Raw genomic sequence first — 22,716 nt, forward strand, 5'->3', positions numbered from 1 at the left:
ATGACAAGGATACATTAATTAGAGAATAGATCTGGGTGCTAGAGTTGTGTCTTTCATCATAGTTTCTGGGCTTTTTTAGTTCCCAGAACAAGAAATCCTGAGTGTTTACAGACAGCCAAAGACATTTCTCAGTCTGTACGTTTCTCTGACAAAGCATGGGTTTGTTTCAGTGTGTCTAGCTCCAGTTATATGCATGATTCTGACATTTCTCCATTATTGTCTACAACCTCAAATAGTACATCTACTTCCAACAGTATCATCGACTTTAATTGTTCAATTACCAGAACACATACAGTTTTAGACTAACTAATGTTGAAGAGTATTGTTTTAAGGTATGTTACTTTTGTTTATGCTCTGGAACATTTGTTTAATGATTCAAAGATGTATTTGAATAAATAAAATTCACCTCCAGTCAGGAGATTGCATCAACAACTAGCTGACAGGAAGTGGTAGGGAGGAGTCAGGTGAAGGGTTTCTAAGTAGGGGTGAGGAGAAGCTTTGGAACTTTTGGAAAAACTCAAGGAGGTAAGCTACTTGCTATTCAGCCTCTCAGAGGAGCAGAATTCCACCTCAGCCTTTGAATCTTGAGTTCTTTAAGAGGGACAGAGATTTAGATATGCTCCCTTTGTTGCTTTGAAAGAATAGCATTCCCTCAGGCTACTGATAGCAGCAGAGTTGCAGTTGCTGATTCAGGAAGCTTAAAAGGCAGCAACAATTAAAAAAGAGGACAATAAGCTAACATCTTCACAGAAAAAAACTCTATCAGCTGCAGTCCAGGTACATTCATAGTTAATTTACCTTTAGTTTTTCATTTGTTTTGATTGCTTAGATCAGCACACTTTCCCTTTAGATGTCTCAGTAAAGTTTCATACAGTTTTCTCAGATTGTTTGGTTGTAGCCTACACTCTATCAAAGATTCTTTAAACCTATTTTTAAAAATTCTTGCTGATCTCCAAAATTTACAAAGAACTCAAGAAGCAAGTCTTCAAAACATCAAAGAGTCCAATTAAAAAGTGGGGTAAAGAACTAGAGAATTCTCCATAGAGGAATCTAAAATGGCTGAAAGACACTTAAGAAAGTACTCAACCATCCCTAGCAATCAGGGAAATGCAAATCAAAACAACTCTGAGATACCATCTTACTCCTGTCAGAATGGCTAAAATCAAAAACTCCAGTGACAGTTTATGCTGGAGAGGATGTGGAGAAAGGGGAACACTCCTCCACTGCTGGTGGGAGTGCCAACTTATATATCCACTACGGAAATCAGTATGGAGATTCCTCAGGAAAATGAGAATCAGTCTACCACAATACCCAGCAATTCCACTCTTAGGCATATACCCAAAAGAGGACATCTGTTCCACTGTATCATAGCAGCATTATTTGTAATAGCCAGAACCTGGAAGCAACCTAGATGCCCCTCAGCTGAAGAGTAGATAGAGAAAATGTAGTACATTTACACAATGGAGAACTACTCAGTGGAAAAAAAAAATCTTGAAATTTGCAGGCAAATGGATGACACTAGAAGAAACCATCCTGAGTGAGGTAACCCAGTCCCAAAAAACAAACATGGTATGTACTCATTCATATATGGATTTTAGACATGGGTCAGGGGAGTGCCAGCCTACAATCCTACTGCCAGAGAGTCTGGGAAACAGGGAGGACCCTAAGAGAGATATGCATGGTACCTCAGAGAAGGGGAACAGGACAAGATCTCCTGAGTGGACTGGGAGCATGGGGGAGGGGAGAGTGAGCTGAGAAAAGTGAGGGGGGGAAGAAAAAGGGAGAGAAGAATATCGGAAGCAGGAAGGTTGAGTTGGGGGAAGAATAGAGGAAAGCAGAATGAGAAGTACCATAATAGAGGGAGTCATTGTAGGTTTGAGGAGAGATCTGGCACTAGTGAGATTTCCAGAGATCTACAAGGATGACACCAACTGGCAATCTAACCAATAATGGAGAGGCTACCTTAAATGCCCTTTCTGATAATGAGATTGATAACTACCTTGTATGCCATTCTAGAGCTTTCATCCAATGGCAGATGGAAGCAGAGGCAGACACTCACAGCTAAACACTTAACTGAACACCTGGAAACCAGACGCAGAGAGGGAGGAGTGATGAGGAAAGGGGTCAAGACAGGGTGGGTGAAACCCACAGAAACAGCTAACCTGAACAAGGGGGAGCTCAGGGACCCTAGAACAATGGCTGAGAGGCCAGCATGGGACTGATCCAGACACCCTGAATGTGGGTGTCAGTGAAGAGGCCCCAGTAATCTTTGGGGCCTCGTGTATTAGATGAGTAATTATCCCTTGCATCCAAAAAGACTTTGGGAGCCCATTCCATGTGGAAGGATGCTCTCTTAGCTTGGACATGCGGGAGGGCCTAGGCCCTGGCCTGGATGATATGACAGGCTTTGGAGATCCCCCATGAAGGGCCTCACCCTCCCTGGAGAGTGGAGTTGGGATTGGGTGGGGATTTGGAGGAGTTGGTGGGGGACAGGGGAAAAGGAGAGGGAGAGGGAACTGGGATTGACTTGTAAAACAAGCTTGTTTCTAGTTTAAATTTTAAAAATGAAAAAAATTCTTATGCATTAAGGTTCATTCTTTCTGCTAAGTATACCCTCCAGGATTATTTTATTGACCAAAGAAAATCTTGGTCTGGTCTAGTAAGTTTTGACAAAGACATGGTATCATTGTTCACCATAAAAATGTCTTAACTCTAAAAAATTATGTTTAATCTATTCAGATCTCTCTATACCCCAAACCATTGACTTATTCATCACTTTTATAATTTTATCTTTTCTAAAATGTCATATAAAGGGAATCATAATAGGCAGTCTTTTAAAATTGGCTTCTTTTACTCAGAAATCTTAAGATTCGTTTTCATTACTTTCATGTGTGCCTATGAATATCAGCGTGGGTGCCTCCAATGTACTTGAGGATGCCTGTGGAGGCCAAAAGAAGTCTGATCCCTTTAGATCTAGAGCGGGAGGCAGTCAGGAGGCACACAACCTGGATGCTAAGAACTGAATTTGGGTCCTTTGGAAGAACAGTGAGCGAGTGCTTTACATGGCTGATGCATCTCTCCAGCACTCCTTCTCTATGTGACTGAATGCTGCCCCATTGTACGAACCCGTGTACTGGCTAGCTTTTGTCACCGTGACACAAACAAGAGGCATCTGGGAAGAAGGGATCACAGTGGAAGAATTGCCTCCATGAGATTGACCTGTGTGCGTGTCTGTGGGACATTTTCTTGAGTGATAATTGATACAGGAGGGTTTAGCCCACTGTCGGTAGTGCTGTCTCTTGGCAGTTGGTCCTGGGTTCTGTGAGAAAGGTATCTGAGATACCCAGAAGAAATAACTTAGTCATCAGTGTTCCTCCATGGTTTCTGCTTCAGTTTCCATCCATGAGATTAATTCTTGTCAGTGTTTTATCAAAGTGACAGAAAGAAAACTAGGACAAAACACCACAATTTCTTTACTCATTCATCTACTACTTACTAGACATCTTCAACTTCTAGCAATTAAGAATAAGACTCCTGTAACTGTTGCGATCAGACTATACACTATATTATAAACAACTCCATATTGTATAAAATTGTGGATTTTTCCCAGTGTGCACCTTGAAGGTGGAGGATGAACACATCTCTGAGTAGAACTGCAAACAAAACCATTGTTCAGCACCACACAGGTAGCACAGGCTGATACATGGCTTAACCCTGAGACTGGAGCTCTGAAAACTTTTGGGTATGAAATAAGAACGGAAGGAGCCATGGGTGTATTAAAATCAGATCAGGGACACCAGACTGAAAAACTTATGAGGCATGCCAAACTAAGTGAAGGTTACCACTTCCTCACATGGACTCCATTAAATGATAAACATTTAGCACTGTGTCACCAGGCCCCACCAACTGAACAACTGATATATGTCAAGGACCAACAGGCAGGGGACTTCTAACTGTTCTAAAGTTCCTGCTTGACTTGGTCTCCTACTGTTTACAATGCCTACTCAATATCACCATTTAAAATGTGGTCAGTTTTGTAAAATGGAGTCACCGAGGGCAGAGCACACACAAAACAAAACAAAACAAAACAAAACAAAAAACTCTGCTTTATACAATATGGAGTTATGTGTAGTATTACGTAACCTGATCATGACAAGTATAGAAGTCTTGTACACACCTACCACCGTCTGTCTGTCTGGACGCCTGCCTTCCTCTTTGGAGCTTCCTGCTCTCACCTGGTTCTGTCCTCTTGTCTCCATGGCTGACTACATCTTCACTATTAACCCTGACTATCCTGCAGCCTGATCCCTACTGCAATAGCTTTTTCTCTGCAGCTAATTGGGGTTGTTCCCTTATTAATGCTTTCAAAGTAAAATGAGACTCTCACCACAAAAGGCATAAGAGATACTTTATTCTGAAGCTGACGACGAATGATCAATAGCTAGGGAGCACAGATTCAGATGATCCAAAATTCTGTATTCCAATGAGATAGAATTTAAGAAGCTTTTATAGAAATAGAATGATTGGGAAAGTCCTTCTGTATATATGCTTCTCTTATTGGTTGGTGAATAAAACACCGGTTGACCAGCAGCCAGTCAGGAAGTATATGTGGGGCTACCAGACGAGGAGGGTTCTGGGTAGAGGAGAGAGAAGCCATGAGAGAAAGATGCCATGTAGGTGTTAGGACGGTAGGATGCTAGATGTTCTCTGATAAAATAAGACCATGTAGAAATACATAGGTTAGTAATTATGGGTTAATAATTAAGAGGAAGCTAGCCAATAAGAAACCTGAGCCATCAGTCAAACCTTTTATAATTAGTGTAAGTCTTTGTGTGTTCATTTGGAACTGAAGGGAGGCACAACAGAAACTTCATCTTCAATAGAACAATGAAAGTCATAAATGAAGTAGCAGGAAGTCAGATCACAAAAAAAGTAGAAAATCTCAGCTATCATCCTCCGATGCTCTCTGATGACATTTTTAGCACATTGGAGGGTATGTTACATGTCCATTTGTATATTCCAGGAGAATTTACCTAATGGTTGTGAGGAACAAGCGAAAGTGGATGGATATTGACACAAATGAGTGTAGTAGAAGACAGATTTTTTAGTGATAGTCTTATAAGAATTGATTTCCAGTGTGCAGGAACCCATGAGTCAGTTACAGCAAACAATTTGTCCACCACCATGTAGGTCCGTCTCCTGGTCCCCCATTGAGTGAACATTCCTTTCTTCTTTTGTATGCACATCTGTCAGCAAGGAGCCCACTCCCCACTCTCACTGCCATGGTAGTTTGAATGAGAAATGTCCCCTACAGATTCCTGTATTTAAATGCTTGGTCCCCAGTTAGTCGTACTGTTTGGGAGGTTTGTGGAACCTTTAGGTGATCAAACCTTGCTGGAGGAAGTACTTCACAGGGGTCAGGAGGCACTTGGCTTCACTTTCTATTCTTTTTCTGCTTCCTGTATGCAGATAAAATGTGATCTCTTCCAAACAGCAGGACTAGTCCCACGGCCCCGCTGCCATGCTTTCTCCGACACTGTGGACTTTATCTCACTGGAACCATAATAAGCCAAAACAAACCTTTCCTACCCCAGATTGCTTTTGGACAGAGTGTTTTATCAGAGCAAAAGAAAAGAAACCCAAACAAAAACTGGTTCTTTGCTTTATGTTGTTAAGTTTTAATATTCTGTGCATTTTGGATAGAAGTTCTTTGTCAGATGAACATTTTGCATGCATTCTCGTTCTCTCAAGAATGTCTTTTGAGGAGAAATATTAATTTAAACAAAATCAACGTGATATTATTTCATATATCATTCTTTTTATGCTGCACCTGAAAGCTTGTCATTAAAGCCAAGATCGAATTTTCTTCTAGACGCTTTAGAATTTTGGATTGTTTTCATTTAGGTCTACGTTCCATTTTAAATTGAGATGATAAGGCTGTATTAAAGATCTGTATCAAATATATTTTTGTAAGGACACAAATGAATATATTTTGGTCCAACACACAGTCACAAATTATGAATGATCTTCTGTTGTATGGCAGCTGTTTTTTGTGGGTTTTTTTCTTCATCTAGGACTTTGCCCTGGTAGCCATAGCAGCCAAAGCAGAAAACTACAATAGTAGCCAGGTCTATTGTAACAGAAATACCCTATGAACACTCATTAAGGAGAGCCTTGGATTCCAACTCTTACTCCCTCCTTAAAAGCAAGGAGTCTTGGGAGATGCTGGAATATATAGGAAGCAGGAGGTTAATTAAGAGTGGAACTCCATGATGCTCCTTCCATGAGGTAATCCATGATGGCATGGGACTTTGCAGTGATGGAGTTGTTTTGTATGTGTGAGGGTGGAAGTGGGGGTGTCACTCACTCCTGCTCCTGTAGCTGCTTGCTCATGCTCTGTAAAGCTCAATGAATTCATTGGTGTTACCAAGTTGTACTGGGGTAAAACTGTATTTATCTTGATCTGTCATTTGGTGTTCTTCTGTAGTGAACAGACATTTGTTCCCATCTTTTCAGGAAAGGTTAATGCAGGATCTCTCTATCTAAAATACTTCATTTAATCACACATGACAAGCTTATTTTACTGTAGGAGGGGAGATTTACAGGCTCCCAGAATTATGAGCTAAATTTTAAAAATAACTTCCTAGTCTGCCATAACCTGCATATCAATCTAAAGAGAGTTGACATCTTAATTTGGCTGGTTCTTCCACTCTGTTAACATAGGGCCTGTCTTCAGATTTATTTAGATTGCTTTTCATTTTTTTCATTATCAGCTTGCAGTTTTCTGATGTAGGATCCACACAGCTTTTTACATTTACATTGCAGTATTTCTTATTTTTAGTGATTGTAATTGTGTAGATTTTACATTTGTTTTTTTATGTTCTTGGCTAGTGAGTAGAAATTAAGATGACTTTTATAAGTCCTATAACATTCCTGCATTTGTTAGCTTACTGTTAACATTATTAATTTAAGAGTTTTTATAGTTACCCTCGAGTTTTTATTTTAGATCATTGTATCGTCTACAAGTAGCAATAGTTTTACTTCATCTGCTGTGATCTATGTTCTTTTGTTTTGCTTTCTTGCTTTATTTCACTGGATAAAACTTCTTGTATGTTGAGGGAGAGTTGCCTCACTTCTGATGTTAGCATGGAAGCATGAAGCTTTTTACAATTAAGTGTACTGTTAACTAGACGCTTTATGCAGATTTTCTTTATCAACTTGAAAAAGTTCTCTGGGCTGGAGAGATGACTCAACAGTGTAAAGTACTGTCTGTTCTTCTAGACCATACACTTGGTGACTAACAACTAGTTGTACCAGCAAGTTCCAGGGGAATCCAGCATCCTCTTTTGGCCTCTGAGGGCAACAGGCGCAAGTATGATGCACAGATTTACATGCAGGGTAAACACCCATACAACAAGATAATGAAATACTTTTTAAGTTGAAGGAGTTCTATGTTCATATTTTTCTGAGTTTTTAGGAATTGGTTTAGAATTTTTTTCAGTCATCTTTTCTCTAACTAATTTGGCATTAATTTATCTAATTAATTATTTATTTAAAATATGTTAATAATAAATATCTGATTAATTCATTTTTAAATACTTAATAGGTTTATACTACTCAAATAAACATTACTTGGTCATGATGCATGTTTTTAATGTGTTACCAAGCTTTATTTGCTAATATTTTACTAATAGATTTTGTATCTATACTGGTCTTTTATTTTCTGGGTTTTTTGTGATATCTTTTTCTAAATTTTTAATCAGAGTAATATTACCATTATAAAACTATTTGTGATAGTATGGGGATGTAGCTGAGTGGTAGAATCCATGCCTAGCACATATGAGAGCCACATGCTAGATCAATTAAATATAATACCTAGTTGGGAAGAGTTTCTTTCACTTATATTTTCTGAAGGGAACTACATAGCATGAATGTCAGTTCTGTGCACATATAATAGGGTTCCCTACTAAAACAGGTGGCCTTGAGATTTCACCTTTGGGTCTTTCAAATTTTAATTCACTTTTGCATGTAACCTGCCTATTCAAATAACATATTTTGCTTTGGACCAATTGCAGAATGTTGTGGTTCATTTGTTCTATTTATTTAAGTTGGCCAGCTCCCGTTTTGTGTACGCTGCTTCCTAGCCCCACTGTCTCTCCAGGATCTCTTGTGATAACCCATGCCATCGTTGGTATTGACAATGACATCTTCCCTCCTTCTTTCACTGAACTGTTTAAGCAGACTGTCAGTTTTATTGATCTTTCCCCCCACAGAATGATCAACTTATTATTAAACTTTTTTCAATTTTATTGCTTGATACTTTTTCCCTTTTAATTTCTTTTTCTTCATTTTTATGTTCATTTTTTTAAAAAAAAGTCATTCTAGATTCCTGATATGGGAGCTAATACTATTGACCTGAAGCCTTTTCTTATTTTTCTATTTGAACATTTAGTGCATTACTATTTTAACACTCCTCTATGGACTTTGATGTGTTAAATTTTCATCTTCATTCAGCTCAATATATATTTTCAATTTCCTTGACATTTCCTCTTTAGCTTACATGAAGTATATGTTGTTTATTTTCCCAATGCTTGTTTTGCTATCCTTCTGTCATAAATTTATAGTTTGATTCCATTGTAGTCAGAAATGTACTCCATATGACTTAAAACATTAAACAATTCCTGATATGTTATGACCAATAATGTGTTATACTTCAATGAAGCATTCTTCTATTGTTCTGTTCCTGTCCAGTAGGCCTTCTTCATTGATAATGTCATAGAGGTTTGCTGAATCCTTGATAAATTTTCATCGAATTGTTTCACCAGTTGCTGAGAGAAACATTATTGAAATTTCTAAATATAACTGGAGTTTTCCATTTATCTATTCAATTCTATTTATCTATTTATTTTTCTTTACATATTTTACAACACTGTTGTTTGATACATATGCTAGCATGCTATATCCTCTTAGCTGACACTCTTCATATTCTTATGCAGGGTCTCCAACAAAATTTTGCTGTTTTTTATTTTTTTAATTTTAAGTTGGTTATTATTGTTTCTTTTTTCTCAATATATGTTTTTATTTAAATTAGAAATGTGAATGTTTCACATGTCAGTCCCAGCTCCCTCTCCCACCCCTACTCCCTTACCCCTCCACCAGCTCCCCCCAGCTCCTGGCCCAATCCCCACATCATTCCCCTGGAGTGTGAGACCCTCCTTACGGGGGGAAGGGGGCCTCTAAAGTCTGTCATTTCATCCTGGGCAGGACGTAGGTAGGCCCTTCCCCATGTGTCCAGGCTGAGAGACCATCCCTCTATTTGGAATGGGCTCCCAAAGCTCATTCATAAACCATGGTGAACACTGATCTACTACCCAAGGCCCCAGTGGTTTTTGTGGCCTCCTCCCTGGCACTACATTCATGGAGTCTGGATCTTTTATATTTTGAGATTATAGTATAATTATATCATTTTACCTTTACTCTTCCCTTTCCTCCTTCCAGAGCCTCCCATATACCCCTCCCTGCTCATACACACAAACGCAGACACACACACACAGACACACACACACATACACACACCTTTCCTCTAATCACTTTATCATGTTTATTGTTGTCCTCATTCAACTCATGTTTAGTCAGCCATGTTAGTGAGCTTTTATGAGTATAGTTTCTGACATTCCTAGCTGGCAGAGTCTCACAGCAAACTCCCTGGTCCTCTGTCTCTTACAGTCTTTCTGCCCCCTCTTTCACTCTGCTTCTCGAGGCTCAGGTGTGGGAATTGTGTAATATATAGATCCATTGAGACTGGGCTCCATTATTCTCCATTTTGATTGGTTGTGGTTCTCGGTAAACATAGTCTCTGTCTATTGTAAAAAGAAGCTTCCTCAATGAGGGGTGAGGATGACACTCATCTATAGGTATAAGGACAAAAATTTAGAATGTAATTTGAGACTATGATGGTGTAGTGGAATGGAAATTGTAGGTTTTCCTCCTAGATCCAGGATTTTATTAGCTCTGGGTAGTTGGCTAGATTTCCAGTTAACAGGAATATCCCCCCCCTTGAGCACTTCTTAAGTCCAATTATAGAGCAGTGAAGGTGTATTTGTCACTATTGAACCTATTGAAGTAATTGTGCCACATTGGTACCTGCCGTAGTTCATAGGCATTATAGCTGAGCAAGACTGTAGATTGCCTCCTTCATTTGGAAGCCTGCATGGCACCTTTTCATACCAGGAAAGTCTGTCCTCAGGGAGAAGGCTTTCAGGTCAGATCCAGATGAAGAAAGGGACAGTGGCACTAGAAAATGAAAAGACATCCCATGCTAATGGATTGGTAGAATTAATATTGTAAAAATGGCCATTTTACCAAAAGTTACTTAAAGATTTAATGCAGTTCCATCAAAATCCCCATTGCATTCTTCAAGAAATAGAAAAAGTATCCTAAAATTCATATGAAACCACAAAAGACTCTGAAAAGTCCAAACAAAAGTACAAAGCTGGAGAGATTAGCATTCCAGGTCCTATGATATATCACAGATCCACAGGAATATAAACAACTTAGTACTGACATAAAAAGAGACATGTAGACCAGTGGAACAAAATCATAGACCCAAACACAACTGCATATAATTTCATCCATTTAACCATTTAATATTTGTCAAAGTTGCCAACGAAGGCATATGCTGGGAAAAAAAAGAAATCATCTTCAACAAATGGTTCTAGGAAAACTGGATGTCTACATACAGAAAAATTAAGTTAGAACTGTGTCTATCACCTTACGTGACAGTCAAGTCCAGGTGGATCAAGGCACTAAATGTGAAACCTGACCCACTGAAACTGCTAGGAAAACAGCAACATAAGCAATACTCCAGATGAACTTTCTGAATAGGACTCCATTTGCCCAAGAATTAAGGCCAACAATTGACAAATATAACTTCATAAAACTAAAAAACTTCTGCACAGCTAAAGAAATAATCAATTTGGTGAGGAGGAAGCCCACAGAATGGGAAAGGATCTTTTCTAACTATGTCTGGCAGAGGATTAATATCCAGAATATAATTAATATCCAGAAGTAAAAAACAAAAATATTCAAAACATGGACTTGAAACCTAAACAGAGCATTCTCAAAAGAAAAAAATCTAAGAAATGTCTAAGAGAAGGTTTGTTTCCCTAGAAAATAGAGAAATGCAAATCAAAAACGATTTCAAGATTTCATCATACTCCAATTCTTATGGCAGTGATATTCGGGGAAAGAAGAGCTTTCATTCATTGTTGGTGGGGTTGAAAACTGGTAGAGCCACTCTGGAAATCAGTGTGGAGAATTCTCAAAAAGCTAAAAATAAATTTACCAAATGACTCAGCTATACCACTCCTTGGCATATGCCAAAGGACTGAACATCCCACTCCATAGACATTTATTTGCTCAGCCATGATCATTGCTGCCCTGTTCACAATAGTTAGGGAAAGGAAACAACCTAAATGTCCTTCATTTGACAGATGAATAATGAAAATGTAGTACGTATGCATTATGGACTATTATTCAGCTGTAAAGAGACATGAAATCTTCGGGTAAGTAGATGGAACTAGAAAGGAAGGCAAATGTCTCACATTCTCTCATATGATGCTCCTAGCTGCAAATTACAGATGTGAGTACATATCCTGGAGTAACTGCAGAAACCAGTAAAATAAAAATGGACCATTTGGGGGTTCAGGGGTTGGGGACCAATAGAAAGGAGAATAGCAGGATATAAGTGATCTGGTTGGGGTCTCTAAATAGGGGCAGGAAGGGAGATAGTCCAGAAGGAAAGAGAGGAGGATAAAGTAACAATAAGGGTGTCTGAAAACGCTGTAAGGTGTCATACTATTAAGGTCTGAGCTGACAATGCTCCCTCCAAGAGCCATAATTGTTGGAGACTTTTTGTTGATATTATTTGTTTACTTTTCTTTTTTTTTTTCAGTGTGGCAGATTCAACCCAGGACCTTACAAGTACTAGACAAGCAGTCTACAACAGAGCTATATTCCCAGTTCTTATTTTTGTTTGTTTGGTTTATTCATTTTACAACAAAGTTTTGTTTCCCAAGTAGTTTTCAAAGTTCTGACTTTTTTCAATTTCCATATTTGATAAATGATTTAAATTTTTATTGTTTGAGAATTCCATGCATACATATAATATTTTTATCAGCTCCAGTTCTCATTTTCTCCTCTGTCATTCCTCCTTAAATTCCCCTCCCTACTTTTCCTCCCAACTTCATAAAGTTCTTTTAAAAAAATCCACTGAATCTACTCAGTGCCTCCTATAAGAACATGGATGTTGTGCTATCCCTGATGGGGCTTCATCCCTGAAGAAAGCTGACTCTCCCTCACCCGGAAGCCATCTGCAATAGCTCCGTGGCTATGGGCTGGGAGTCATTAGCCCCTCCCCTATCCATGCTGTTATTTTTACTGGCTCTATCTTGTGCAGGTTTTACCCTTGCAGGCACAGTTGCTGTGGATTCATATGTACAACAGGTCTATCATGCCCAGCAAATAGCATTTTTCTGCAGAAGTCCACTACCTTCGGCTTTTGCAATCTTTTGACCGCCTTTCCCACATCCTTGACAGGCACTGCATGTGATGTAGATGCCCAAGTTAGAGCTAAGTACATCACAGTCCCTTATTCTCTGCACGTGGACCAGCTATGAGTCCCTCTATTGGTTGAAAAAGAAGCTGGAGTCTGCTGTAGTGGAGAATTGCAGCAGCAGCAATCGACACACTCACTCGGAGAAGAGAAGGCAGGAGCAGCCGTGCTGCCTTTTCCTCAGGCCGCTTCTTACCAGGACTACCCACCAGAAGGAGTCATCCACTCAGTAACTGTACCTACCACCTGTCATCCTCTCTGAAATACACATGTCTTTCACCAGCCCAAGGTAGTTCCGAGCCCAGTCAAGGTAAACCATCAAGACAGTGGTTTTCCTTTTCAGCTAATTCTCTTTCTGATTTTCAATTTGTTAAACGTCTACTATTCAACCTTCAACTTCACTCAACTAAGAATGCCCAGCGAGATGTAAATGTTAGGTTATTGGTGGTTTTCTTTTTAGCTCTAATGTCTGATTCTGCTTTGTGCCAAACAAACAAACAAAAATCACTTAGAAAATGTTTCAAGGGTGCTTAGAACTGAACTGCTATTAAAGTATTTGTTACTGACTTTAAAATTTTTGTCAGACAATACTGACATTTTCATAATCTCAGTGTGTGCATATATTGGTTGTTTTTCTATTCGAATTGTGGGTTTCCTGGTTTTTAGCATCATGAGTGTTTTTTTTTTAATTCAAGACTGGACACTTTGAGCATTGAACTATGAGATCTTGTCTCTTAAACCTTCTGCTGTAGCTGGCTTCCTCTACACTGCTTCACTTGGGGCAAAGAGGGCCAAAGGTTCAGTTCCCTGTGGAATATCCACTAATTCTTGGAAAGTGGAGTGTGGGAATAATTACCCTCTAGCATGGACAGAGAAACAGCAGCTCCCCAAACACTCATTCATTCCTGACCCCACTCCAAAGGAGAGTGGAAGAAGACGGAGCATTCTGTTTGACTGTCATTGTATGGGTAGAGCCAATGCTCTCTCCTGTGGTGATTGGCTGTGGTGTGTGTGTGGCCAATGCTCTCCCCTGTTGTATTTGGCTGTTCTTGTGTGGGTGGAACCATTGCTCTTTCCTATAGTATTTGGCTACTTTTGAGTAGGTGGGGCCAATGCTCTCTCCTATAGAGATTAGCTAGCTAATCTGCTCTATTCTTGGTTCTTTGGCCAAGAGAGCACAGGTTTTGTTAATCAGCACGCCCCCTCATCTCCCAACTCCCACCCCTACCCCCAAGCTCTTTTGATGTTACTGGAGTATTGCTGTCTTCTGCCCCAAGACTTGGATATCTGAGACAAAAAAGCCCAGGAAACACACTGCTGTGTTACTCCTCAATTCCCAGTGTTACTCTTCTTTCTCCATGCCCTTCAAGTTTTCATATTTGTTTTATACAAAATACCAAAAGGCTTTAGTTGTACTTAGAGGGTGGTCTAGGGAAAAGTACAAATATTCTTGAGATTAAAGTCCTAATGAGTCACATTTGTCCTATATTTTTAGTATAAAATATGCATTTAATCGCTGAGAATTTTATAGTTGTTTATCTATTTTATGTATATGTGTTTTAGTTGGCATGAACATCTATATGCCACATATGTGCAGTGCCCATGAGGCCAGAAGAGGCAATGGATCGTCTGGGACTGGTGTTACAGATAGTTGTGAGCCACCGTGTTGGTGCTCAGAAGCAAGCCAGGATCCTATGGAAGGGAAGTCACTGTTCTTGGCCTCGAAGTCATCTCTCCAAACCCTATGAAGATTTTTTTAACTTAAGTGAGCTTTCTGATATAATGACTTTAGCACTTATTTTATTTTCAGTTTTTTTAAAGTTCATATTTATATAACTCATCTTTTTTCTAAACCTAAGGACTACTATAAATTTACTTTTATATATTGTATTTAGCATTCACGTATATAATATAAGTATGTTTCTTACAAATATTCTGTTACAACATAGATTTTGTGTCTTTGTGTGTCTTGATTTAACCACTACCCCATTTTGGATGTTAAATTGCTTCTAATTCTCTATAGGGACAGAATGTATAATAAATATACATATATCTTTTTGTACTTCAGCTTATTTCTCTAGGATAGATTCTTTTCTTATTCCAATGAATATATATTTATTAAACCCATACAAGGTCAGAGCATAACTGAGAAATACTTGTCCCATTACTACACAATATACAACAGTCCTTACCCAGGTTCACGTCCTCATTCCTCACTTTCTCTCCATTGCTGGAGCATCTCATACTTACATCATTTTCTACAACCACACAATATCCAGAAGGGTATGGTGGCTAGTTCATAAATCAGAGTGTTCTCAGAAAGTAGAGGAGAGCTCAGTGATAGTGAAAGCTTTGTTTTGTTTTAAAGTTACACTTTGGTATGCTCACATCTTTCCATTGAGGTGCCAGTCTGGTTAAAAATCTTTGCTCATGAAGCTCTCTGTCTATAGTATAGTCATCTCTGGTCTCACTGGCTTTTTCTGGAAAGCTGGAGATGACTATCTCAATGTCAGTAGAGGACAGAGTCTGAGTGATTTCCTGGTTCACATCTGTGTTTGATATGAGGTCTATGACCTGGTCAAGTTCAGTAATTGAATATCTATCCTTGTTAACCTTTAGACCAGTGGTTCTCACTTGTGAGTTGTGACCCCACTGTGGGGGTCACATATCAAATATCCTGCTTATCAGATATTTACATCACAATTCATAACAGTATTAAACATATAGTTATGAAGTTGCAACAAAATAATTTTATAGTTGTAGGGATCACCACAACATAAGAAATTGTATTAAAGGGTCACAGCATTAGAAAGGTTGAGAACCACTTCTCTAGACCATCTGTTAACGCCACTTCATCAAAAGTCTCCTGATCAGCCGTCAATTCTGATGGGGGATGTTCTTCTGTATGCTGTGAATATATGTTTTACTTATTGGTTGATAAATAAAGCTATTTTGGTTTATGGGCAGGCAAGATCTAGTCAGGCAGGAAATATAGGTGGGGCTACCAGACTAGGAGAATGCTGGGAAGAGGAAGGGAGTCAGTTATCAGGAAGATGCCATGTAGCTACCAGGAAGGTAGGATTTCTGGACATTCTCCAGTAAGCCAAGACCATGAAGAGACACAGGTTAATAGGAATGGGTTTATAATTAAGAGAGAGCTAGCCTATCAGAAGTCTAAGCCATTGGTCAAACAGTTTGTAATAAATATAGTGTCTCTGTGTGTTTATTTGGGACTAAATGCCTGTGAGCCTGGGCAGGACAGAAACTTCCATCAACACAATTCTGCTGTGTCACAATTTGATTCTGGTTGTTCACTAAGTATAACAGGTTAATGGATGAATACAGATCATCACTGATTGAGTCTAGTAGGTCATCACTGATTGAGTCTAGTAGGTCATCACTGATTGAGTCTAGTAGGTCATCACTGATTGAGTCTAGTAGGTCATCACTGATTGAGTCTGGAAAGTCACTGGTTGATACTAGTGGGATATAACTGGTTTGATCTAAAATAACAAGTTTATTCTAGTGGGTATTCACTAGTAGATTCTAACAGATCAGTAGTAGACACTATACAGAGACTGGGGAAAGCCACATACAGGGTGCACAAGATAGAGGGCAGCATGACCTTGTAGAGCATGGTGCCTCAATGAGAACGGGGCAACTAATGAGCAGGAGGAAGGAATTTAGGATAGATTCTTACAAGGTAAAAATGTATGTACCACTTTAATTTTTTTAAATTCACATTGCCAGGCAAATTTCTAGAACGTTCCAATGAACATGCAGTCTATCAGAATTCAAGGGCCTCTACCACCATTGCCAGCTCTGGGTATTAACAAGTGTAAAATATTCTTTGATTAAAGTTCAATAATGGCCCAGTTTCACAGAAATAATGTTATTCGAGATTTTTGAGAGAACTTTGGAAGTCACCTTGTCTAATATTGTGATAGATGAGAAGAAAAGTAACCAGGGAGGTCTATATGAACAACCCATCTCTTCTCACTGAAATCCAGAGCTGCCTCTTAAAGAGAAGACATAAGCTGTTGGAGCACTTTCTAAAGTCATACATGGTAGGAGTTTATGATGAAGGGTGTTTGCCATTTACAAGTAACCCGGCAGGGAGAAGGCACATCACCATGAAGGAGAACACAGGCATGGCCACCGCACCAGCAAACTATAAGCTGTAGGAAATAATTAGCCCCAATTCCAGATTGTTTTAAAGGGATTTATAAAAGTGTAGTAAAGGGACTCCAGAGATGGGCCAAAGTTCTGTCTTGCGTGCCTATTAAGACAGTACACAAAGCTTTTGTGTGCAAATTGTCAAAAGTCAAAAAAAGCTATTTTGTAAATCTAGCTATTGCTGTTATTTGATATTTATGAATCACGCAAGCCACTTTTCTAAAAAATAGTGACTTTTGTGATGTGAGACTGTGAAAACAGAGCACTAGAAACACACACAGCCTGTTGGTTTGTAAGACCAGGTTACTTGAGGTTACGTTTTCCATTGAGTTAAAGCAGATCCATTTGCTTCCTTTGGATTTCAGTTCACTTATGTGGCATTTAACAAGAAAGACTCCATTTTGGTTAGGTCTGGTCTCCTGGACCCAGTGCAGGAACCTAGTCGAAACAATTGGCTTTCATAATTTTTGTTAAACACTGTATTTTCTTAAGTCACTTTCAGAGCTGTAATCCAAGCCTTTCCAGGGCTGAGGAGGTTGGTAGGAGACTGGAACACAGGAAATATATTCTTAGCACTAAAAGACTTTCATGGAGTCTTCCAGGCCTCATGGGGATGGAGGCTGAGGGGATGAAGTGTTGCTGACAGGGTCCATATTTCAGTCAGTGCATTCACAGCTCCCATTGCCACAGGGCCTGGGTCCTGACCTCTGGCTAGCACAGGCCTATACAGTCACACATTGTAGCTGTGGTTTCAGAGTGAGTTCGCTGGTTCTGACAGGATCCACATTTCCAGTCAGCAGCCACACACATGATATTATCTGTGAAAGGAAACTGTCACTGTATGTTTCTGCTCGGATTCTGGCAGCCAACCCTGCTGGGATAGTACATCATCGCAGCCCAAATGAAGTCAGAGGGCCCTCTGTGAAGATAGCAGGAGTTCAACAGATAATGAATGAGCCATACTCCCAGAGCACCAAGGGAGTCTGTGGCTGCTGAAGAGATGGCCTGGCCAGGAATCAGGACTAATTTCCCCAGAGGGACAGATTTGCCAGGCTTGTGATAGAGACAAAGATATAGAGGTAGGACTATAAGAGTCTGAAAGTTTCTACAAAACTCTGATAGCCATCCATAAGAGAAGATTTTTGCTTTTAATGAGAGAATGTAGGAGTGGTAGTATAGAACTTCTTGGAAATGGGAAGAAAATACACATCTGTATCATCAGTAATGACCTCTCACTGTATCACCAGCTGTTGTCTGGAAGGCTCCCCTTGGCCTTTTTGGTGTCACATAGACTTAAATTATCCAAGAATGAGATCATCTTTCCCCAAATTGTCTCCTTTTCCTATTCTTCCAGCAGGAGCACACTTCCAGACACTCAGGCAGAGCCTTTGATTTTCCCCTTTCTTCCCATTGAATTTGTGTCTAGCCCTCTTGGGTGATCAATCTCCTGATGTCTCTTTTTCTGACTTCTGGGTCATGATCTCAAAGCCATTGCTCAGAAACATGCTAAAATTAAAGTTACTGTAAAAGAAAAGGAATTTCAAAAAGGAGAAATTGGAATAAACTGGGAGATTTCACATACTCATGCTGTGGGCACCAGTGTCACCCAGAACAGCACTGGCTCAGGCCTGCAGGACCCTAGACTTTGATAAACCAAAGACCATTTCTTGGGACCTGCGATATGCCTTGCCAGTTCCTGTACCTAGGCCCTATGACACTGTTCTCGGCAAGTGTTCCTCTTCATAACATGCACACTCCACCATCCTCCCATCTGCGGAAATGCCCTGACTGTGTACCTTTGATTTCTGAGTATTCCTCAAGGCCTGGATCAGCCCTTATGAATCCTCGTCCCTGGTCCCTCTCTGGTAATCTGTCACACACACAGCAACAACCTGACTGGGTCTACAAGCTCAGACTCCAGAACAAGATGTCGCCAGGTTGCAGGGGTTGTACAACTTTGACCAATTCATTTAAAATTTCAGAGCCTTCATCATCTAACCTGGAAAGTGGGGCCAATCACAGTTCTTAACTTCAAAAATGAAAGAAATATTTCATAGACTATCATTACACATGATGTGCTTAAGACAATGCCTGGCAACTAGCTGTTAATTGCTCAACAAATATTCATTGTCACTCTTATAATTTTTCTTATTCCCGGCTTTTCTTTCTTTATTTACTTTATGTAATATGGCCATCTTTTCTACCCCACTAAATCATGTATTCTCAAAGGATAAAGATAATGTTATCTTTCTACTGTGTCCTGTTCTGGCTTGTACCACCCACCACACACAGAAAGGAAGAAAGGAAGAAAGGAAGGAAGGAAGGGAGGAAGGGAGGGAGAGAGGGTGGGAGAGAGAGGGGGTGGGAAAAAGGACATTTCTGGGAAATATTGGGAACTGAGTAAGTAGTTGAATGTATACACTTCTGATCACCCATGTACATGAAGGAGGGAGGAAGTGGTACTTCATTATCTATAACAATGAACATTAACCCTGAGAAATAGAGGATGAGGTAGTGAGGGGTCACAGTTATTTAATCAAATACATTAATGAAAGATAGGAAAATGTGATTTTATTTTATGGAATTTATAAACTAGCTGACATGAAAACCACTAGAGTAACAACAGCTCCTAGACTCACGATTTCAGACCCCACAAGAGCAAGGACTAAAGATGGCAGGAGAGACCCCCAAACCACAGCACTTGGCAACAGCTGACTCACCATTTATTGGGTCCAGGAAAAAAATACACAAAGAATCTCTCCATTTCTGATCTATAATTCCAAAACCACTTTTCATCAAACAAAACTAAACTAAAGGTATAAAGTTGAAGGAGAAACCAATAAAAGGGAATTAAGGACAGGAAAAGTGAACCAAAACACTGAAAGGCTCTTTTATCATGTTGTGCCTTAAAACAAAATTGAAAGACATGCAAACACAGCCCTCAAATCCCTCGCTGCTTTCCCAGTCTGGGACTTACTCGAGAGTTCCTGCTTGCCCTAGTGTTGTCTTAGTCAAGCCCCCAGGCACCGATGCTATCTCTCTCCTGACTTACTCATTTCTTCTTTATTTTCCTATCTCTAAAATGAACCATTGTAGAGAATCTGGGCACAGCAACAAAGACTACCCCACAACTCAGCAATTATCTACACCAAATCCCTGGTCTGTCTCCTTCTCGTCTCCAAACTAATGACAATGAACAAGCCTGAGACCCAAGCAGCAGTCTCCTTTTCTAGCTACTAGATGTAGGCCATTGGATTAGGACTAAAGTAGGTCAAACAAACCCACAATTACAGAAGGCTGGGAAGTTAGTTCAGTCAGGGAAGTGCTTGTCTCTGGGAAGTTAGTTCAGTCAGTGAAGTGCTTGTCTCTCAAGGAGGAGAATCTGACTTTAAAGCCAGGCATGCTGGTGCCCACTTGGGACTTAATGATTAGCCAGCCTAAACTATGTGGAGATATCCAGGGCATTGAGAAACCTGCCTGAAATAAAAATGAGATGGTACCTGAGGAATAGCAGTAGAGTTTGTCTTCTGGCCTCACATGGTCACAGACCCACTGGAAGTCATTGTCTCCATTCCTGATGGTAATATTAGAACTGATGCATTTGGTTATCAATTTATTTTCCTATTCCTAAAATGTACCACCGGTCATTTGAGTCAGATCTGTCGCGGAGAATCACATGTAGAAGTCTCAGAAACTGACCTTGTCCTAGAGAAGGGTTAGTAAAGAGATACTGTATTTTATAGAAATAGCAGAAATGAGGGTAGACCATCCTTTAAAGTATGAAGGACATAGGGTCGGTGACCCCATTCAAGTTCCCATTTCACCTACCAGCATTGCTACCTAGGGTTACAAAGTTCTTCAAAGGGTAAAGTTCAAAATCATTGTCCCAATTTTAGTTACTTCATCAGCTGTAGCATGTTTAAAAAGCAGATGAGCAATATATCCACTAATATGTATCTCTTTATATAAAGTAATACAACTATAGCTACCTTGAACAGACAACAGTATATATGCACAACTCTGCCCAAAGCTTTAACCACTCATCTGCCTAGCCTAATAATATAGAATCTTGAGAAAGCTAGACTTCTTGGATACCTATGGGATATGACATAATCCACTATGTTGAGGATTCCCTGCTAATTAGAGCATGATCTACTGGGGACTCTGGCCAGACACATCCATGGCAAAGTGTGGGAGAAACTCCTTGATGATTCACCCTCTACTATATCATCAAGAAGAGTTCAGAGATGCAGGGGTTGGTGTCTTGTGGCACCCTCCCAGAATTAGAGACATGTTGCCTTCTTATGTCTTCTTCTATGAAGAGGAGGGATAATATCTGAGAGGTTTTGGAGATGGAGGTGCAATGTTCGGTATATATTCCAGATACAGGTGCTTCTAGACTGACTAACCTATCATAAATTGAAAATATTACAAGTCAAAAGGGCATTCAATCCCCCTAACATACTCACCACCATAGCTCAGAACAGCACACTGTGGGTGGAGTGGTTTCTTCTCACCACAGTGGGGCCAATTCAGAGACTGCTTGCCTCTGATCAGAAAGGATAAGGTGTTTGGGAAAGAGACAACTTCCAAATCTGAAGCTCTATTTCCACTGTTACATAAAATTGAAAAATCACTGCTGTTCCATCATAGGTCCATATAGATAGTATTTACTAGGGCTAATGGAAGAAATTGATACTAACAGTTAAGTAGCTTAAACCATAAACTATTCTCTCTGAGTTATGGAGGCCAGAAGTCTAATGATGTTGGGCGCGAGGTCACACTCCATCCAAAGACTGTAGGAAAGTATTCTTCCTTCCATAGTCTACGTCTCCTTGGTTTGAGTCAGTGGACTCCAGTCTCTGCCTCTGTCTTCATGTGACAACTGTTCACATCTACTTCTATATGTTTCAAATCCTCCCCTTTGTCCAAGGGCATTTGCCATTGGATTCAGGACCCCATTGTGGTGACTTGAATGAGAATGTTCCCAGAGAGTCATTTGAATACTTGATCCTCTGTAGCGGTGTCTTGTCTGTGTAAGTGTTTCCCTAATGGAACACTTATTTATCATTTATCTTGGGTCTGGTGAACTCATTTAAACCCTGCCTTCAATCCTCAGTTTGTGGAATTGTTTGGGAAGAATCAGAAAATGTGGCCGTGTTGAAGGAGATGTGTCACTGTGGGCAGGCTCTGAGGTTTCAAAAGCTCAAGCCACTCCTGTCGCATTGTTTCCTGCTTGTTGTTCAAATGTGAGCTCTCAGATGCTGTTTCAGGTGCCTGCGACCTGCTACCTCCACTCTTCCATTATGAACTCTGACCCTCTGAAACTATAAGGCCAAAATTAACCCTTTATTCTATGAGTTCCTTGGTCATGGTGTTTTATCATAGCAAATATCTAATACAGCAGCCCAAATACAAAACGAACTCATTTCAAGATCCTCGGTTATATCAAAGAAAAGTTGCATTCATAGGTGCAAGACCTACACACACAACTTTTAGAGCAGTGGTTTTCAACCTGTGGGCTGTGACCCCTTTGGGGGTTGCATATCAGAAAACCTGCATATCGAGTATTTACATTACAATTCATAACAATAGCAAAATTACAGACATGGAATGGCAATGGAATAATTTTATGGTTAGGGGTCACTGTGTTAAAGAGTCACAGCATTAGGAAGGTTGAGAATACTATTTTAGAGGCATATAATTCAATCTACTACATCAAATGAAACAAAAAGACTGCCAGCCTGGAATGCTGTACAAAGTAGACTATGGCACAAGGTAGTGGCCTTGCTTCTGAGAACACCAACTATCAAATTACTATCAGCTTCCGTGGTCCAGAAGGAATCTGTGGTGGGATACATGTTCTGTGGATTGTGGGACAAGCTCCAGTGGGAAAATTACCCTGTGCTTCTCCAGGCCTTTGGATT

Source organism: Mesocricetus auratus, unplaced genomic scaffold (assembly GCF_017639785.1).
Source record: "Mesocricetus auratus isolate SY011 unplaced genomic scaffold, BCM_Maur_2.0 Super-Scaffold_100013, whole genome shotgun sequence".
NCBI classification, from domain to species: Eukaryota; Metazoa; Chordata; class Mammalia; order Rodentia; family Cricetidae; genus Mesocricetus; species Mesocricetus auratus.